Consider the following 22,183-nt stretch of genomic DNA (forward strand, 5'->3'; position numbering starts at 1 on the left):
TGACAACACAGAGAAAATTGCCTTTTTAATGATAATACTTTATTAAACGTGCGAATTTTTCTTATATTTTAACAATTAAAAAAATAATTTTTCCCTAATTTTCAACAATAGATCACATTATTATTCAGAAATTCAAACCGTTTTCATTGCTTCATCAAATATTTAATTGTGTGATTTTCTTCTATTGTTGAAAGTTAAATAAGGAGGTTTCTGTTTAATAGCTGTGTATTTACAAGTAAATTCAAAATATCGTGAAATTTAGAAGACAAATGAACATTTTTTTTAGATGACAGATGATTTTTTTACGATTTTAATACCGCTATGATGTTATGGCACTGTCTCCATTAGAAAGGTTCATGTTTGCGATGAATAACACTTAAGTAAGATAATTAAAACAGCATGTCCGTTAATATCAAGCAATGTGGCGGAATCAGGGATATGACTTTATATCTAAACAATTTAACTGAATTGAAATATAACATATATCCCGGCGAGCCAGACGGTCGCTAAAGACGACTTGTTATATAGATGAATGCAGGGCCGGCATCTGGGGAGGGGGGTGCGGCGGATGCTATGCACCGGTGCCCCACGACTGAGGGGGCCCCCAACATGATCAAGAGCTAAAATAATGTTCTGAACGGTAATAGTGGGATGGAAAGAAAGAAGTTTGAAATTTAACTGGAACAATAGATGGGTTTTGAAATATACGAGGTTTATAGATATATTATAATTTAGTGCAAGTGTGTAACATATTGCAAACATAAAATACGGTTATTTATCTCATCCACTAGGTAAATTGCATATATTACTTTGATAATTCATACTATAAAATGCTTAATATTGTTAGATTTAATCATGTCCATGCCAAGGAAGTGTCTCTGTGTGTCAAGACTCGGTTTCAAAAAAGAAAATTAACAGAAAAAAAAAGCTAAATTTCAAAAAGTCTCGAGTACATCTGTTTTCTTGCTACAAAGTAATTCTGGCAATGAAATTGCTTCGAATTCAGAAATTACAATTCAATCTTCAATTGGAGAAGAACATTCCACACAAAGTATCATAACAAACGCTTATATTGCTTATTTTCTGCATCGACAAAAAAATGGAAAATTCTACAAAAACATTTAAACATTACTCTTAAACCATTATGCGACACTCATTGGGATGCCAAAATAGATACAGTTAAAGCAGTGTATACACAGTTTGAACAAACTTGTAATGCCCTAGAAGAATTTATTGATGCAAATAACAATAATACAGAGGTATCCGAAGCTAAAAGTCTGTTGGAATCAATTCAAGAAATGACATTTATTTTATGTTCAATAGTATGGTTTACAATACTATCAAAAATTAGCACTATCCATAAACTATTTCAAGTAAAAACAATTGTTCTCGACTGGGCTTTTAATTTAGTCAATAAAATTAAAATTGAAATCCAAAGTTTAAGAACAAATTTAAGAACAAAATTGAATCCACTTTTAGCCGAAGTAAAAGTGATAGCACGTAATTTGAATCTTTCAGAACATTTTCATGAAAAACGAATTCGAAAAAAAAGAAGAAAATTATATTTCAAAACAGCAGAAGATGAAATTATAGGAAACTTGGTTGAGGAATTTAGATGTTATTTTTAACTCTGTAACTGATACTGTTATTTTGCAGATAGAATATAGATGTAAAAGTATTTCAAATTAATCACTGATATAAAAAATTTAGAAAAACATGAATTAGAAAATTGTTCCAAAAACTATGTAACGTTTTATAATAACTATGTAGGTGAAAACTTAATCCAAATCATTGTTTTGCTACGGGATTTAATTTTGAATGAAAGTGATGTAAATAACATTCAACACATATTGCAATATATATTAATTAATAATTATAATGATTTATTTCCAAATGTATCAACCGTGTTAAAACTTTTCTTTACATTGGCAGTTAATATAATAAATGCTGAGCGCTCGTGCAGCAAATTAAAATTAATAATGATTTGTCTTCGGTCAAGGATGTTTGCATAACGCTTAAATGCATTTGATATATTAAGCATCGAAAAAGAAATTGCAAAAAAATTGTAATTTTCCTGAAATAATTAATAGAAGAAACAAAATCACGCATTAAATAAACATGGAATAGTAATGTGTGTTGGTATTTGTATTTTTTTCTTTACTTAGCAAAAAAATTTAGGGCCCCAAATGGTTTCTTGCACCTAGCCCCCTTCATAGAGAAGGCCAGCTCTGGATGAATGTGTGTGTGCTTGCTCGTAGTGCTCTATAGGACAGTTCATTTGACTAATTTGGCACATTTGGTTTAGAAATTAATCAAATAATTTAGAAATTAATCCTGTATAAATATACATAAGAAATGTATTAATTGAAATTAATTTTTTATCTTCGAATTTAAGAAGGAATTTCAAGAAGTCTTCCTAATTAAAAAATAATTGTTTAACCACTTAGCATAATTTTTTTTTCGGAATGCTTGTAATACAAGCCTTGCCAACAAAAGAAACCCTAATGAAATTTATTTTAAGTATCTATTTTCAAACATGATTGCAATGGATGAAACGCAATGTTTATGGATCATATATCTTAAACGATTGTTAACCTGGTTAAACAGGTTTAAATGATTATTAACCAGGTTAACCAGATTTAAACGATGGCAAACCAGGGTGCCTCATCGATCTATATTCCCTCTACATGCTACGAAAGTACACACGTTACCTGCATTTTGTAAATACAGGTAACATGCAAGAGCAAGCTACAACGACAAGTATTCCTTAAATGAGAGGTATTGTTAGACGAGAGAGATTGAGGGTAATGGTTGCGTAGAAAAATGGAGCAACAAGATATTAATAATAGTTCAGAGTATGAAAATTTTTGACGATGTTCCGGCAGATGACTTTATTTGAATAAATATAAATTTTGGCAATTAATGTAAAGTAAATAACTTATTATTTTATATGAATAAATATAAAACGTGCATGAAAAATAATATAGTTCCTGAAAAGGCCTAATGTATTCTTTAATGCAATAATTTATATAAGATTGGGTCTTATTTTGGGGAAAATATAGTATGTATTAAAAACTTTAGACCTATTTGTAAAATTTCTTGATTGAGAAATAAATTAGCATGTGGACCAGGTCAATTGCTCTCTGTCAAAATACATGTGAAGATTTTCATATAGAAAATCTTGTAAACTATTTTTACATCTTTCGGCCTTTTTTTCCCCCTTCTACTCAGTGTTAATTTCTAGGAGGAGTTTTAGTATTCTGTCCAAAGAAGTCAATTTACATTCATATGATCTAAGTCAAATGCGAACGTCAATTTAATTTTAGAATCTATTGAGCGTTATAATAGCGCAAGCTAAAAAAACGTAAGGTATCAATTCAGCATAAGACAAAGCGGAATGAGATGCTACATGACATGAGCATTTTCATTTTCCGTTAGTAATACATGTACTAATTTCAATTTATTCAATATTTCACTTTTTGTATATTACTAATTTTCTCTTTTTTCCATTGGGTTGAGATGAATCGTACTTGTAAAAACTCTGTAACGTTTTCTTCACAAAATTTATTTATTTAAAAATTCATAAGAAATTGCCAACTTCTTTTAACAAATCCAATCACAAAGAATTTCAAAGATGTCGGGATTGAATCTGTAGCAAAATTTATAGGATTTTTTTCATACAGAGCCTAAGAAATTTTCTCAGATTGAACAGTCAACTTTTGAAAATTCTTCCCCGTTTTTTCAAACACACAAAAAATATTGCTTTTCTCAGACGTTAATTTTATCTAAATGTTATTTTAAAATTTTGATATATCAATTTTTTTTAATTGCTTTGGGTTTTGCTTTCCATATTTATTATTATTATTTCCATATTTATTATTATTTCCATATTTATTATTCAAATATGCTGAAAATAAAATTGTGGCAATAACTTGCCCATTTTTGCCTCCCTATTATGAATCTCCTTATTTCTTTCTTATTTATCAATGATTAATTTAATTAAACTCCGCACTTTCCCATAATTTTTGATACAAGCAGGAACTACCTATGTTTGAGTTATCAGAGGAAGAGAGCGAAAAATGGTTCTTGCCTTTTTCATTAACAATACAATCCATTTTGAACGAAGTGAATTTGCTTTACTGTAAATTTAATAAAAAATTCAGCAATATAAAGTACATTTAATTTTTTATTATTATTTTTTCCCTTGAATTACTGTAATCCAACAGCTCATTTTTTTTGCCCACAACCTATCTATGAAGCAGTCTGAAAACGGAACAATTTCTCAGATTCTTTTAAGAATATTTTCTGTTGTCTCTGGCAGGGAAAACCCGAAAAGAAATCTTACACTTATCCAAGCACTTATTCGCCAAAGAATGCTGGAAAACAGTAGGTACGAATGTTTCGAGAAAACAGTCAAGTCGAAAGAATGAAAAGCGAAATTTTCTGGGCATTCGTATCCGTGCAGGAATTTCGTGGAATTTTTTTAGCAGAACAAAACAATGACTAATAAGCTGTGTCGTGTGCTAAGTAAGTCGGCGAGGAATGAATCACCCCCGTTCCGGAAAGGAATGAGAGGTCCAGCCCGTGATTATTGCCTCATCTCTAGCAATCGAATCATCACGCGTGAGGATTATTCATACCATCTGGCACTTAGTTTTTTGCGGTTGCGGTTTCACGCTTTCCTGATTTTGACTAGGATTGTTTACTTTTTTTTGTTCCCCCCCCCTCTTAGTATTTTTTGAAGTGTCCATCAAATCTATTTACTTTATTCTGGCAGAAGACTTTGTTTCAAATGGCCTTGTGTTTTGTTGTAAAAGCAGTTATTGCCAAACAGAAAGCAGTTATATTCTCAGTGGAGTTTATCTCAGCCTAATTCTAGGGTTTAAGTAATCACATTTATAATCAATAGTTAGCAATTTTTATAGTTGCTCATATATGATTAACTCGACAAGGTTATGCTATTAGTTCTATAAAGAAAAATCTTAGAACAATTAGATCTGTTAAAATAAATGTATAAATTTAAGTTTTGCATTAATTATAAATTAAAACTTAATCTTATATTATCATCGTCGTCGTCGTTTAACTAATCTGATATGTTTAGAAAGAAGCAGATTGATTGAGATTGAGTAACCACTAGGGAAAAATTAATAACATCGGATTTTCAAGTAAGAGATTACCTAAGAGACAGGGCAATTCATTAATTAAGTAATACTAATAATAAGCATTTCTTGATAATTGCGTTCAAGTGTCCCTGATCTAGATTTCTTTATTTGAATAAAATTCGAAACTAAAATACAAGTGGAAAACGCAGAAATAAACAATTTTTATTAGTTGATCTATTATAGGGCAATTGAGTAGACAATAGCATTATTTTATAATTGGATTAACGGATATCTATTCAAATAAGTTCAACTTATTTGGAAATTAAAATAATTCTCTTATAAAAGAAATTTCTGCTATCAAAGGAATGTTTTTTGTTATGATTCTTTGAAAATTAATGAATTTGTTGGGTATGATACTTACTAAAATCAATCTCCTTCTGTGACCCAAACTTTACTGGTAGATATACTAACATGGATTATTCCAACTAAAATAATCCAATCCTGTCGATGACATGACAAATATGTATTAAAAGTTGACAACGAAATGATATATTCAGGTTGTAATATTTCGTGAAAAACGCTCTGAGTATTTCATCGGCACATGAACTTATGAATTAAGGAAAAATGAATTAAATAAGGTGTAGAAAAAGATGCCTACATTCATAGATTTGGTATGAAAAATATATCAATATAAAGAATGAGATTCCCTTTTTAACTAGAAAATTGCTTTCAGAGTCATATATATTCATTCAAATGGACCGCTTCTAACGGCTTCCGAATGAGAAGAAAAATATTATTAAAACTATATACAATAAGAAAAACAGTAAATATTTTACTCAATTTACAACTTACTGTTTTCGCACTTACCATCTATCTGAATAAGATCTTTAGAGCATTCCCGGTATTCGGAGCTGTTCTGAATACAGCTGCTATTAGTATACTAACTGTCAAATGAAAAAAAAAAAAAAAAAAAAAAAAAAAAAAAATAGCCGGAACAAAGAACCGAGTCTTGAAATTCTACCTATGAAGAAGGAAATCCTGCACGGGGATGAGACGTCAGGAACAAAAGAATGCTTTATTTTCTGACGCAGAACAGAACATTGTTGTTAGAACAGAAATTACTTTGAACTGAAGAAACGGCCTCAGAATACTCAAGGCCATCGTCTGTTTTGACTGTAGCACTCGCAGCAAGTTGGCTCTTAAGAGCAGTTCTTCGTGCTTTGGGACAAATGAAAATCTTAAGGAATTAAATCAAATTTCTTATTAAAAATTCTGTTTTTTTTTAAAATTTTTTAAAAAACAATTTTGTGAAAAAGCCAGTGAACCGATTTGTATGTATGAGTTAATACAATTTGTTGTGCTATCGAATTAACAAAGGCTAATTCTTTTCTTTGATAGAAAACAGACTTTTCCGACATATATTTTTTAAATAAATCGTAAGAAAAGGTAGTGAAACTATTTGTTTTGTGAAAGGAAATTTTAACACTTGTTATATTAATGGACATGCTAAAGGATAAAAAGAACAATCGAAATCACTTAGAAGTCAAAACAGAAACTAAAGCTATCTTGTAAGAGAAATTATTTTCCATCTCTCCCTTCATAATAGCTTAAGTTAATATGCTTAAAATTTTATTTAACAAACATTTAAATGCAAATGCATGTCAGTCTAAATGTTGTTTTTTTTTCACAAGAAATATTGGAAAATAAAACATTTTCTCCAAAATAAATAAAGAAAACTTTCTTATTTCTCCAATTAAAAAAAAAATCAAAGTTAACTATGACTTAATACAGCGCGATTCATTCTCTTTTCAATAAAAAAAATAATACACATCATTATTATTATTTCCTGAAGATAAATTTTAAGCATTCTTGAATAAATACTGACAAAAGAAAGCGAACTGGATAAGGTGAGAATAAACTCTGTTATATCTTCGAAACTTCAAAACAAATAAACTAAACTATACAGTTTATAATAAAACCTTCGATATAAAATAAAATCTGAAATAAAACTAGAACGCATTCTAACCAGACTTATCACATTTGTAAAGCATATATTCAACGTAAAAAAAAAAAAAAAAAAAAAAAAAAAAAAAATCAAATCTTAAAATTTACACTACAAAAAGAGATCATTTGAAAAAGAATTACTATTCTATCTGCTTTAAATTAAGCATTTTACGACCTTAGGTATTGGGTATTATAATTATTTATTTACGAACGCAAAACTATATCATTTATTTATAATGATTCCTAATTGCGAGGTATCTACATTTGTATACAATTATTTTAAACAGAGGTCTATGTTTATAAATACTGTAATAACTAAATGAAAAGATGGGAACCTGACCAATTATAGTTGATAAAATGTTAATATTATTTTAATATTTCTAAAATTCTAAAAATTTCTATTTTTTTGAAAATTTATTTATTTGACAACAAGTTAGTAACTTCTTTTAATCAACTTGCATACAGCTCCCTTTCTGCAAGGACCTTAGACAGCTGCCTAGTTGGAAATTTACAGCTGCCTGTTTTCCATTTTTTTGCACGTGATTAAAATTTAATTTAATTATGAATAAAAAGTTGCCAATCTCAGTTTCGTAATCTTAACATAATAGAGTTTTTTTTTTTGAAAATGAAATGCTAATATGTTGGTAAAATGTAGGATTCCACATGTTACGATGATAAGAAATTATTAAGAGCCAAGGTCAGAATGATACATTGTTCTTATTACGAAATTCAATTCAAACATTAAATTCCAATTCCAATTCAAATATTACACGCATTATCATGCCAAATAGAAAAATGGCTTTATATAAATATAATTCGCTTACATAATAATGAGCAGAACATAAGCGTTTGAAATAAAGCGTTCAACTAGTTTTGAGTTCTAAAGTAATAGCAAACTTTGTTATTTTTAATACACAACAGTAAAAAGGTATACGATGAATACGAAAAGAATAAAAACTTAAATTATGATGTTTATGTACAAGAGCAATAAAAATATATTTCTTGCTGGAACGTGATGTTTAGGAGATCAGTGCAATATTAATAAAATGTTCAGTTTCATTCTAGAATTTTAAAGAAAGATTTTTATCTTTTAATTACTTATGTGAAGTACTTTTGAAAATCACATCCTTCGAAAACATGTAAAGATAATATATCGGAATGTCTATTGGATCATTCATTGACTATATATTCATTGACTTTAATTATCAATAAAGATTTTCTCTCGTTTAATTTACTCATTAAACAATCAATCATATAAATTTATTCATCAATTCATGGATTCATAAATTCATATAAATTTGGATCGTGTGATCCAACTTTATATGAAATCATTCTTAAATTATATCTTGAACCTACAAATTGAAAGCTAAAAGAAGATAAAAGAAGAAAGAAAAAGACCGATCAACAAGCTTTCTTTCCAGATACAAACCGCGTTTGAAATCTCTTAATGGCAAACGATTTCTGTTTACAAACTTTACAATTTCTGAAATTTACAGATATAAACCGAGAACGTGATGTTTCTTTCTAATTAGGTTTTGCTGCTAAAAATATACTAGATCTTTTAGCTGCTTCCTGAATCTTACTTTTCTTTAGAATTTTTTTTTTTTAATATAAAAGAACCAAACTCGCACGATTTTATATGGATTACTTCATATTGCATTTAACTCTGTTCGTATAAATACATAATTTATTCAAATGAAGAAAATGATTAAATAAAGTAAATTATTTATTAGAATTATTAACGAATTTATTATAAGAATATTAGATAGTCGTTACATGAAATATCCATTTTTCTTAGATACTTTCGATTTGCATCCAAGAGAGAGGTTATCATTTCATGAAATGGTAATAAACAGTTGACATGCATGTAATTTATGATAAAATATGCGATCATAGGTATATATATTTCACATAAGTCATTAACTTTACTTTTCTGCCATTATGGAGATTTTATTCCCAAAGGAAATGCTCTATAATTTTATTATTTTTCCTTGGTTATTAATGAAAATGATACAAAGTATTCTCATGTTAAAAATGAAGCTCTACAGTTCTTTAAGCAATAAAGTTATTCGGAAAATGAAGTTTTCATGCATTATGCAAGGACATAATCGCACGGAAGTTTATTTTTCGAAGGAAAACGCCTTTTTCTTCTCGAAATCGATAAAAATGGATAAAATTTCTATGAGCAACCTTCTTGGCAAAATTCTCATAAAAAATAATAATAAGCATTAGATATATAGCATTAAGCATCATACGTATACATTATTGATTTTACTTAATATTGCTTTCTTTCGCCAAACGATATTTTAGAGCAATTGAGTGGTTTTCGTGACTACGAAAAAATACAGTAACCATTGGTTGTTAGATTTGAGATAAGAGAAAAATTTATGTTTACGAACAACATTTAGCTTTTGGTTCTAATATTAATATCAGAGACCACAATTTAAATTTTCTATTAAAAAAAAGTAATTTTACAGCTTGTCACATTTGCTTAATAATGCAATTAGTTTTTGAAAAGACAAGTTTTCTAAATTAGCTTGAAAAAAAGAGAAAAGAAAACTATGAAATAAAAAAGTGAAAAATACCAAGTGAGATACAAAAAAAAAAACAAACAAAAAAAACAAAAAAAAAAACTGTACGTTATTGGATTCGAGGATTTGCAAATGAAATCATAAAGTCGATTTAGTTTCTGTACTTAAAAATTTGGAAATGAATATCAGGAATTTTTGTATCTGAGTTCGATAGCACATAAGTAAATATCTACAACCAAAATTCAAAAAAGTTAAATGCTGTCGTGTAATTCTTTCAGTTCCACATTTTCTTGAATTCCTTCAAGATCTGTTTTTTATTTCATGTACAGATTTTCCGGCATCATTTTCATAACATTCTAAAACTCAAATATTTCAAAAATATAAATTAAGACACATGACTTTTTTTTCTAATTTTTTTTATATGCTTTTATTATTACTGGAATAAAGGATGATATTTTATTTGTTTCGAATAAGGTAAAATAGATTCCCATCTAATAAGCGTGGAATAAAGGGATGCACATTCCCACCTTCCAAAGTATATTTGTGCCAAATCTGATAGATCTAGGTCTAATGGTATTTCCTATACAGCGCTATCACGAGCGCACACACACATACACACACACTCATCTTTATTATTAGTTAAGATAATTAAGCCGTATAATTTCTAAAGTTATCGTTTTTCTTGTTTCTTATAAATGTGAAACCTATATTACATATCTTTAACTCTCACAAAAGCAACAATTATACTTTTTTGAATGAGGACTCATGAGTCTTAGCATTGATTTATGGCTCTTTTTCTTTGATCATCAAAGCCATGAATGAAATCTCAGCTTTTAAAAGCAGTTTTATGAGCAGTTATAGTTATTAGCTGCACTTTCGAAATATATCATCCAACGGTTAAAATGGATTCATAGCAAAACATTTCCTTAAAATCACATAAAAAAATGCTGAGTTGGTTTTGATGACCAATGATTTACGTTTTAAGTTTATATGAAAGAAGTTTATGAGAACTTGAATATATCACATGATTTCTAAAGCAAAATAATAAAAAAAGGATTTTTTTAAAAAAAATCCCAGAAGTGAATCAATATAATGAAAATGCAAAAAGCATCAAATAAAATTTTTTAATATGTATAATGAAGGCATTCTTTTTGAGAATATTAATTTAACGAAATAAAACTTTCTTCACATGATGCGACATGGGAATTCTTATATAATTAATATAGTAACTTAATAACTTTTGAACTATTTTTTATAATAACCTTTGGACTACAATTTTCATTGTAGTTCAAAAGTTCTTTTTTATTCAGTTGATTCCAAACTTGTTATCATCACGCTAAATGAGCCTAAGACTTAAGAATTTCGCTTTTCTCCTCTCCACTTTCTTTTTTCCCCATTTGCATTTCTAAACATGCTCTTCGCTTAGGAACGAGACTTGCAACAATTTTTGTATCTTTTTCATTGACGCTGGAAGGAAATTAATTGCTTTTCTCAACGGTTAAAATTTAAGAAGAAAAAAATTATCCTCGACTCGTCAAGTTAACTAAATAAAAACCGACTATCCCAAGCATAAAAAAATGCTGCCCGACGAGCATGACTGCATTGTTTCGCTATGTCAAAGCTCACTCTCTCGAAATAGAAAATTCGCTCGATTACTTTTCTCAGGTAGAATAGGTCCCGCCCTCTTTTCGCCGTCACAACAATCCTGAACTGTACTTGTACTTTTTTAAAGGAGAAGGATCGATCTACGTGAGCGCCCGCTGTCTCTCTCTTGTATGAATGGGCGAAGCGCGTATTGATCGCGGGAGCTCTGCAATTCACAACTTCTGAATCGGTCGGATCATTAAAAGTCTCTTCCATTGCTGACGCTGGCGCCAACCCAAAACAACAAAAGGATGCGAGCGAATGCTAAAAGAGTATGAAAATATTTTGGCACTAGAGAAATTTAGGTTATACCGATTAATGAATTTGGGAATGAGAGAGTTTTGTCCAGCATCATCCCTCCCTCCCCCTTTCTTTCATCTGCTTAAATAGCACGCAAAAAAAAAAAAAAAAACATCAACATCTTTACTTATGCTTAGAAATGTTCATTTTTCAACTTGGAACAATTTCCAACAATGGTCCTTTCACTCATTTTGAAGCTGATAAGTTTTCATACATAAATGGAGGGAGGGCTGTGTTAATTTTGATTAAAACATCATATAAAATCAAATCAGAACGAGTTAATGAATGCAGAAATCCAAAAGATAATAAAATTATTTCATTGTATACTGATGGCATCACCAAAAGGTTTTTTTTATATACATACCATTGACCTTATTTCCAAAAGAATATCGTGACAATTTAGTGAAAAAAATAAAAAAAAAAAGTATGTATATGCTTTTTGTGAGTGAAAACCAACCTCTCAACAGCCTTTAAACTCGCGTTTTTTTTTCATAGAAGATGAGACTGTTTTAGAGGCGAAATTGTTAGCCTCCTTGAATAGAATAACACTGAATTTTTCTAATTTTATTACAGTGCTTTGAATTCTAAATCAATATTCACCATTCTAATTTTCTGGAGAGACTTAAAATTTTTAAAAATTAAATTTACCTAGAGTTTTTGAATAAGGTCTTGAAATAAACATGAAAGATTTAAAAAAATTGGAGAAATGAAAGGGGCTATTCTTCCGTCAACTTTTGCGTATATTGACAAAGTATAGAGTGATTTTTGTTTAGTACTGTAGTACACTGGACAGTACGATTCGAAACAGTATTTCTTTCCATTGAGTGTTAGTAGGCAGAAATTCGACATAGATCTACAATTTTGGAGTACACAAAATCATGTATTAAATTCATCCTCCACCTGTTGTATTTTTGAATCCTCACGTTTAAACAACTCCAATAGATAGATTAAAAGACAATTAACCATTTGAAGGATTAAGTCTAAAATTTGATACAATGTTTAGTTAACTATATGCCGTATTTCACCCATCTAAAGCACTGCGTTTTTCAGTTATTGTATTTAGACAAATTTCCCATTCGTTAAAAATTCGATACAGATTTATATTATTGACGTAAAGACTGCTCACCAAATTTCATCTGTCTCGTTTGTTGCGTTTAATAATTATTCACAGAGAGGCACATATGATTTCCAAAATGTTTTTTTTTGTTTGTTTAAAAGAAAACATATATTCGTTTTGGTTAAAACATACAGATTAATCAAAACCTCGAAATCGAATTAATTGATGATTTCGGTACTTTCTTTTTATCTATTTTATTTATGATAAAGTAAAAAAAGAAGCCCTAATAGAACTTGTTTATTTGAATATGCACACTTGTATGGAAAAGACAACAGGCGAGGTATATGAAAATAACAACAGGCAATAAATTTGTGAAGAATAATAATACAAAAGAGAAACAAAGAATAACTTAATACTTATTTTCTTGAAATCGTAGCTTCTCTCGCTCACTTTCTACATGCTTTTCTTATTTTGTATACTTAGTACAAGAAAGAAACTGTATTTTCTTTCCTTCAAAGTCAAAATGACTCGATTTCGCGTTCAAGAAAAGAAAATCGAAATGTTCAAAATAGAGAAGATAAATTCTTTAATAGATACCCCGTCTTTTAATTATATAATTCGCACTTAATCTGTGTAAGAAGACTAGAATAAAGCTACTCACAGAAGTGTTTACTCATTAGATTCTACTGCTCACTATAGATCTTCGGTTGGTTCGGTTAATAACTTCAGTGTTCCCGTCCGTAGTTGAAGCAGAAAAGAATATGATGACGATATATTGACACTAGGTGCCTGACCTTCAAGAATTTCCGGTATTTGAGGGGGGGGGGCATGACGGGATAAATGAATCACAATCAGTTCAATCCACAGGTAAAATTGAAAGAATAGAAACATCTATCAACCCAAACAGCTTGAAAAATAAAATGGGGAAGGTAAAGATACCGAAAGCGATTTCCTGTCTATTGAAGCGTTAACCACAGTGTCGAGCTATCTGGGTTCTACATTAGTTGATGTGTTGAAAAGTAGTAATAGTAGATTTCTATGATGATAATCTTTATGATCATCTAGATGGTTAACAGTCAATAAAATGTTTCTTTCCTTCTTTTTTAGCTTCTCGTATACGAAGTATAAAGGAAATATTACAATCGTGAAAATATTCGAACTCGAGATTTGGAAGAATCGTGAGTTCGGAAAACACATTTTTGGAAAATGTCCGTCAGTCTGTCTGCGACAAAGATGACTCAGAAATGCTGTGAGTGAGACAGATGAAATTTGGTATACGGTCTTCAGATCAAATTTGTAGGCATCTTAAAATTTCACAGGACGTCTGTCTGTCCGGTTGTCGGAATAAAAGTTAACACGGCGACTACAAAAGGAAGAGAATTAGAGAGATAAAATTTGGTACATAGATTTAAAATCTATATTGTAGACATCTATCAAATTTTGAGCAAAATCCAACAAAGCATCGATCGTCTGTCGGTCTGTACATTCAGAAACATGTAAACGCGCTAACTCAAAAACGCAATGATTTAAATATATGAAATTTGGTAACGGATTTTGCGTTTACAAGTGTAGCCCTGCGTAAAATTTCTGTTTCAATCAGTAGGAAAAAGTTAATCTGAAACAAAAATTCGATTTTCGAATACTATTAATCGTATGCCAGGAAATAATCGCGAAAAGAAACCTCGCCAAGGATCACGATAGATTCAGTAAAAATACTAAATTCACACCAAAATTTTATATTTCATAATTATTGTACGCCAATGCCAGGCAAGGTATTCTGTGGGATAACACCTTCATAAGAGAGTATACGAGAAAGTTTACTCCCGCTGGTTATCTCTCATTTCTCCCCCCCCCCCCTTTATAATCTCCTACTCGTCCATTAATGAACCAGATTGTATTAGTTAAAACTCTGTCGTAATACATAATAAATAACATATGCTAACTATCAGATTTTCATTTTCTTGCAGATGTATTTTATACCTTCAAAAGTAAAATATTTTTCCATAGATTTTTAAATTAATAATTTTATAATATGATGACGAGCATATGTGGTTTTTTTTTACTTTGTTTTTGTCTTCTACTTACATATTTCACTTCATTTCTGCGGATATTATAATTTTTTTCTTTTAGATATTATAATTAAAACATTATTGTAAAAATTCTATTTTTTACAAAATTTAATATTTGAAAATTTTTTGACATTTAGATTTTTTTTTTGTGATGAATTTTTAAATATTTTTCTTGTCTGTAAATTTAGATTCATTTTCTGAATATCTCGTGTCCCTAAAGGCAGCAAGCGATTAATCTATAAACATACGGCATGACCACCGCACGGCACCAGATGATAAAAATTTGGCCCTAATTTATGAATTAAAAATGTATTAGTGAATTAACTTAAGTATTTTTTATACATTCCCTTTCAAAGAGTTAAACCGTTGCATAATATCTGTCATTAATGGCAAGTAAATGTATTTTATGGTTCTTAAAAAACACTTTGATTTTTCCAACATTGTAAAAAAAACAGCAAATAATCGATAAAAATATTTATTTTGAATTTCAAAATCCAAAGTTATTTACTTTTGCTTAAAAGTTTCCATCCTAATGTATGCTTTAATTTCTGTTATTCATTAATAAAATATCTTACAATTACAAGAAAAAATTTTTTGAAGAATTGTCCAAGCAAATTTTCCCAGTCATAATCTCCTAAACGTCTTCTTCCAAGTTATCACGTCTTAAGCTGAAAGATCTTGCTGTGACTTTGTAACAAAAGTCTATTTTGTCCATTTTAATACTTAACACCTTAATGCCACACCCCGGCGAAACTACCTTGATTTCCACGAAAGCTATCTGATCTAATGATAATTAAAATGACTTGAACAAGTCCTACCGGCGCCAAACAAAAGAATCCAGATTAGATATGCAGATGGCATAGAGTTAATTGATAGCTTTATACTAAAAGTAATTCAATAAATAGATAAAAGGAAAAAAAAATCCATTCTTTTAACTATCTAATACAATCAGTTTGAAATTTTAGATGAGTTCAAAAAATTGTTGATAGAATTGCAAGTGACACACATTACTAGCGTACGTTTAGTGATATTCAGTACACACGCATTTTCAATGCCGTCGGCCACGATAAGAATTTAGACATGTCTAATATCAGCGAAACGGATATGATATCGGAAAAGAGGCTGAAATGAGAGGTTACTCAAAAGATAACTTTGTAAATGATTGGTGTCCTAAATATGTTCCACGAGAAACGTCAGGGTTAATATTACAGTAGTAAAAACAACAGAAATATGTGTGAATAGATTTAACATTCAGAGATAAATACACACAGAAAATTTGAACATTTATTAATTATATTATGTTATCTAAATTATGGTCTAATATAATTTAACTAAATGAATAAGTAGCGTCATTTTTCAATTCGACTTACGGTGTTAATAATATTTTAAAATTAATGTTCATAATGTTTGACTTTAATATTACGTTTATCAAAAAAAAAAAAAAAAAGAATGCAATTTTCGTGTAAATTCAGATAAAGGTAGATGAATAATTTTCTAATAAATATTTATTGTATAAAGTTAGTATTAAAGTTATGAATGAATCAGATAATCACGACCAAAAAAAAATGCACTTAAAATTTTATATTTATAACATGAACATTATAATCATTACAAAAGAGAGCGAAGAGAAAAAAAAAATACTTAAGAACAATTCAGTTTCTGTTTTAAAACCAGTGGCAGTGGTCTCTCCAAAACCTTCTCGCATACGCTCCAATTATCTCGTCATGCCAGAGAACGTTTTGAATGGCACTGGTGTACAATAGTTGCGAAATATTAACTTTTGGCGTGGATTTAGCTGACTGAATCTATCAGATATTCCTTGGCGAGTTATTTGGTAATTAGCCCAGGCATGCGCTAATTGTATCCAAAAATCGAATATGTGTTATCGTTTTTAGGGACCGATTGAAACCAAAATTTGACATAAAATTGCAAAAGTATTCACAAAATCCTATACTAAATTTGATATATTTGTCATTGCGTTTTCGAATTCTCGCATTTACATGGTCTAAAAGCACAGATCGCCAGTCAGTCAACCTATACTCAGATTTAGCTCAAAATATGGCTGGAATCTACACTATAACTATTAAATCTGTGTACCGTATTTTATCTATCTAGCTATCTATGTTATGTAGTTATCGTGAACTTATATTCGAACAAAGGAACAAACGGACTTTCTTCGAACAAATTTTACTCAAAATTTGATAGAAATCTGCAAATTTGGTAAAAAGACCTATACCAAATTTGAACCGTCTAACTCAAAGCGTTTTTGAGTTGACGAATCACAGAGAGACAGATGAACATTTAACAAAAAATTGTTTTTCGAATACAGGGAGGTCTAAAACGCGGACATTCGTCAAAATTTTGAATTCGAATTTTTTTGATGAAACGCGAACATTTGATTTACGCGAAAGTTAAAATCATAAAGGCTATGTAAATTAAAGAATTACAGGCAAATGAATAAGGCTTAAAAGAAGAAGAATAATATCGAAAATGTAATATGAAATAATTTTATTTATTCTTTTAAATATTCAGATATTCATCTAATTTATTAAGTTAAGCCCAAGAAATTTTGACAATTCATAGAACATCTGTCAGTTTTTGGATAAAGGAAAGGCAAAAGATTGTTTTGTATATCAATCCATAACAATAATGATTCATATTGTTAATATTCAGCCGATATTATTGAATGTAATTAATTTAATCAGCCTATATTATTGAAAAGTAGTTAAATATATAGGTTAAAATACGAGGTAACTGCTAATTAAAAGAAAGTATGTTGCTAAATGTTTAATAATCATTGAATAAGTATGCGCATTATTTTTTCCTGGTCGTGGATTTATTTCTTCAAAACCTTCGTGAAAGTTCGTTAAAATATAAAAAATTTTAATGTTGCAAATATTTTAAAGTCCATTGCTCAGTCCATTTTTTTCTTGTTATTCAATGGTTAACATTTGTTTCATTGGTGAATTAGTGAAAATGCAACTCAAATAAACCAAAGTTTTTAAACTGTGTATCTATTTATTGAGGAAAAGTGGACTGAGGACCCGAATCGCAATTTATACCATTGGAGTTCATAATTAAGATTTTGTTGATTTTAATATTAAGTTGCCTGAAGTCAAGTTAAATCGGTTAGTAACAAGATTTAAGGCAGCAGAATTCTTATGCATGGACAGGTTAAAGTTACAGTGTTGTGAGTTAGTTAAAAATAATTTTAAAATTGTAAGTAATGCAAAAATTCAATACGGGTTAAATTGGGATAAAAAAAAACTCCCAAAATTATAAGTTACAACATTTTTTTTTGTGATAAATTAATTCCGTGAAAACAAAGAAAATGTGTCTTACACAACTGTAACCTTAGCTTGTTCTTACATTTTTCATCTAATATTAAATGCCAAACAATGCTAAATGAAATATCAAAGAAACAAATTTGGTGAAAGCAAATAGCCACTACAGGATCCACATAGCAGAACAAGAAAGTAAGGAATGTTTTCCATGATACGCATAATCCTCGTTCTACTTTACTTTTCAAATCGCAGCACTTTGTAGAGTCATGGATTTAGTTATTTTGCACCTCAAGCCATGACCATCGTGTATTACGTAAGCAGTGCACATTATGAGGTTCTTCTTTTAGCATTGGGTCAATTTATTTTCACATTTTAATGCCTTTTTATCAACATATTAATGAGGCATTTTAGCCAATCTTTTTATTTTTAATAACTTAATTAAAAACGTGCTTTTATTTATTTATTTTTTTCGATGTATATTGTACAAAAAAAAATAAAAAAGAATAAAACTCCTGGAAATTAACCATAATTATTAGTTAATGATTTCTTTACTTACAGACATAAACATTTACGAGTGATTCTTTTGAAAGATTATGAGGAAATAATAGATTTCAAATAAATATAAAATCCAAAATTATTATTTTAGAGGACTCGTTAATTGAAATATAATATAAACAGTTAATTAAAGATTAATATTCCATTATAAAAAGCAATTACTTATATTTTAATTAGTGATTTCATAATTCAATATACACTTCTTTAGTACTAATATTTTATTAATAAAAAAACTTTGTATTTCTTAAATTTTATTTATTTGGCAGCTAAGTTGAATTTTTTAATTGATTTTTCTGCGGTTCTATTTCAGTTCAGTAGCCTTAGGCAGCTGCCTAGTCTGCCTAAATGGAAATCCGTCACTGGTATTCTGATTTAGCAAGATTGAACGAATGTGGAAAAGGTTTCAATTTAAGCAGGATTTTTCATTTTAATACGTTCAAATCATTGTAGATATGCATATTCAAGGTTTTGCATAACTTGAAATGCATTTATATTTGTATCGCAGTAAAATAGTAGTAGTAATAAAAAGAGGAAAAAAGAAGATAAGAGGTAGGATAACTGTGTTGAAAAATACAATATATTTCCTTCTTTTTTTTATAGACTAGATTGAGCCGACGGTTAGTGTTTAATTTCATTACGGGAAGTAAAGGTTATTCCGAATTAAAAAAAAAAATTAAACATGTATATAAGTCAGGTGCACGTTAGATTTGACGTTCTCTCGTTAGCGAAGCTCATAAATTTGGTGGAAAAATAACTAGCTGAGATAATTCGCCATATGACCACTTTAAAATGATAAAGCTTGTCCCCAAACAGCTTTCATGTTGCTGCAAAATGGGACATTAACTACATCAATCCATTAAAAAAAAACATCATTCTGAATATAATCTTGGTGGATATAATCCTGATGAAATAACATATTTATTTAAAAATATTGTTTTATATAATCTGTTTTTTTTATGGATTATTTGATTTATTCTATACTTTTTAAAAAGTGAAATGCGGACTCGAATTGCAGAGATACAAGCTATATACTACATTATCACAGAAGAACAAGGATTTAAGTGCATATAGAATAAAAGATAGATACTTTCAAAAATCTGTAATAAAAGAACATGAAATCAAAGATATGTGGCTTGAAAGTGAACTTTAACTTTCCACCTTTGCGATCCTGGGAAAACTGGATAATAAAATTAAATGTGAAACATTACTTAATGCTAAATAATTATAAAAAAATTCAATTAAAAATACCTAGCAAAAATTAGAAAAAGACGTGACAAATTGGGAAAAAACAAGTCAAGACGCATTTTATAAATCTATTTTTGTTTACAAATATTGAAGAGCATGGGGAAAAAAAGAGTTATAAAATTTACCTAGATTTCAGAAGAATTTTAAACGATCGCACTGACTGCCGTCATCTACAAAATAAAAAAAATAAAAAAATCTCTGTATAAAGTAACTTTACTAAGTCTATAAAATGCGGCAGGGAGCGAAATCTAATGAAACAGGGAATCAACCGAAAAGTCGCCAGGTCTTTTTGGCGCCTTTTCCTTGTAAGGCCATTTTCTTTTTCATCCATTCGGAATCTCTCGGGTCGTTCATACGAGCGCATCGATCGACCGAAACAAGCGCTTGCGTCATCGCAGGCTAGCCAGCCTTCATTGATTGGGTTCGAGGAAAAGATTACAACTCTTCTTCAAGATAATAATGAGAAGAGACACATCACATTTTTTTCGTTGCACTCATCTTTCACGCAGGAAACAATAGGCAAACTTTATTTACTTTTTTCCCTTCTGTTTAACGAATGTAGTGCTTTTGTAACGCATGTTTTTTAAATATGGCGATTTTTTATGCGAAGGAAAACAAGCTCGAAGGATACAAAGAATAGTGACAAGAAACTTTTACGCTGGTGTACTTCATAAAAGTCTTCTTTTATTATTTTATTTATTTATTTTTATTTTTCTACTTTCTATCAGAAGAGCGCACGTAAGTTTTGAAATTCAGAAACAGAAATACTGGGCTTAAAATTCAGTCTTTTTTACATTTTTATTGTGCATGTTTCATTTAATGGGGAGTGTACATTCTTCATTTTTCAAATAAACGGCGAGAAATATGATGAGATTAAAACTGTGCTAATTGAAAGATCGCAATAAAATTTAGGTTTCGGAAAATTCTTAATCATAATTTTACGAAAATATAAGATTTAGTGAAAAACGAAATGCTATATAAAAATTTTCGTATTTCGATTCGAAGTTTAAAATATTGTGCATTTTTCATTTAATGGGAACGTACATTCTTCATTTTTCTAACAGCCGGGGAAAAACGTGATAAAATTAAAACTGTGTTAATTAAAAATTCGTAATAAAATTTAGGTTTCCGAAGATTCTTAAACATAATTTTACAAACATATAAGATTTGGCGCAAAACGAAATGCTGCGTAAAAACTTTGATTTCGAGTCGAAGTTTAAAATATTGTGCATGTTTCATGAAGTGTATATTCTTCCTTTTTCCAATATACTTGGCGAAGTGAGATAAAATTCAAACTGTGCTTATTGAAAAATTGTAATAGAATTTAGGTTTAGGAAAATTCTTAAACGTCATTTTACGAACAGATTTCAAGAAAAAAGAAGTGCTACGTAAAACTTTCCATATTTCGATTCGAAGCTTAAAATATTGTGCATCTTTCATTTAATGGGAGAGTATATTCTCCATTTTTCTAATAGACGGTAAGAAGTGAGATAAACTGTTCTAGTTGAATAAAACAAACTGTGCTAATTGAAAAATCGTAATAAAATTTAGGTTTGGAAAAATTCTTAAACATAATTTTACGAATATATAAGATTTAGTGAAAAACGAAATGTTACGTAAAAGTTTTCATATTTCGATTCGAAATTTAAATTATTGTGCATGTTTCATTTGATGGGAGTGCATAATAGAGAGTATTTTCTTCGTTTTTCTTAATACACGGTGAGAAATGTGACGAACTTCAATATGTGCGAATCGAGAAATCTTAATAAAATTAAGGATTCCGAAATTTCTTAAACATAATTTTTCAAACATATAAGAATGGTAAAAAATGAAATGCTACGTAAATTTTTTCATATTACGATCTGAAACTATAAATGACGTGGCTGGGGAGAGGAGATCTTACAATTTTGAGAAGCGACGGAAGATATGAATAAAATTATTCAAGGAAACAAGCTCATTAAATGTTACAATCACAAGGGCAGCACGATTATGCATATGCCATTTAATATCTAATTGCACATTGTTTAAAACTTGCTACTGCGGCATCACATCCGCTTAGCAAATTTCCAAAATTCAATTGGCACAGCGCATTTGATGAGTATCACGTGAGCATGAATGGGTTGTATTAAAGCATTAAAATTCTACCTTTTTTTTTAATTCAATATGTGCAACACGTTCTGCTTGCAAGTTACAGCAAATCTGTTGGGTGAAGGTGGGTGGTTCCACATCTAAATTTTTGTTAGATGACGTTTAAGCCGTAATTACACACTTATGATTTCTATACCACACCATTTAACCGACTTTTTGAGAATATCTAATCCTAGAGAAGAGACACGGCAAATATTCAATTCTCGGAGTCGAATATTTTGCCAAGACACTACAGCTCGGAATA

General features: G+C 29.5%; 1 protein-coding gene across 1 annotated transcript in view; it reads right to left on the minus strand.

Annotated features, from left to right (window-relative positions):
• LOC129963102 (ataxin-1-like) overlaps positions 1 to 22,183 on the minus strand; it is a 73,397-nt gene that overhangs the window by 15,691 nt on the left and 35,523 nt on the right. The gene's annotated exons all lie outside the window — the stretch shown is intronic.

The sequence above is a fragment of the Argiope bruennichi genome, chromosome 3, assembly GCF_947563725.1.
Source record: "Argiope bruennichi chromosome 3, qqArgBrue1.1, whole genome shotgun sequence".
NCBI lineage: Eukaryota > Metazoa > Arthropoda > Arachnida > Araneae > Araneidae > Argiope > Argiope bruennichi.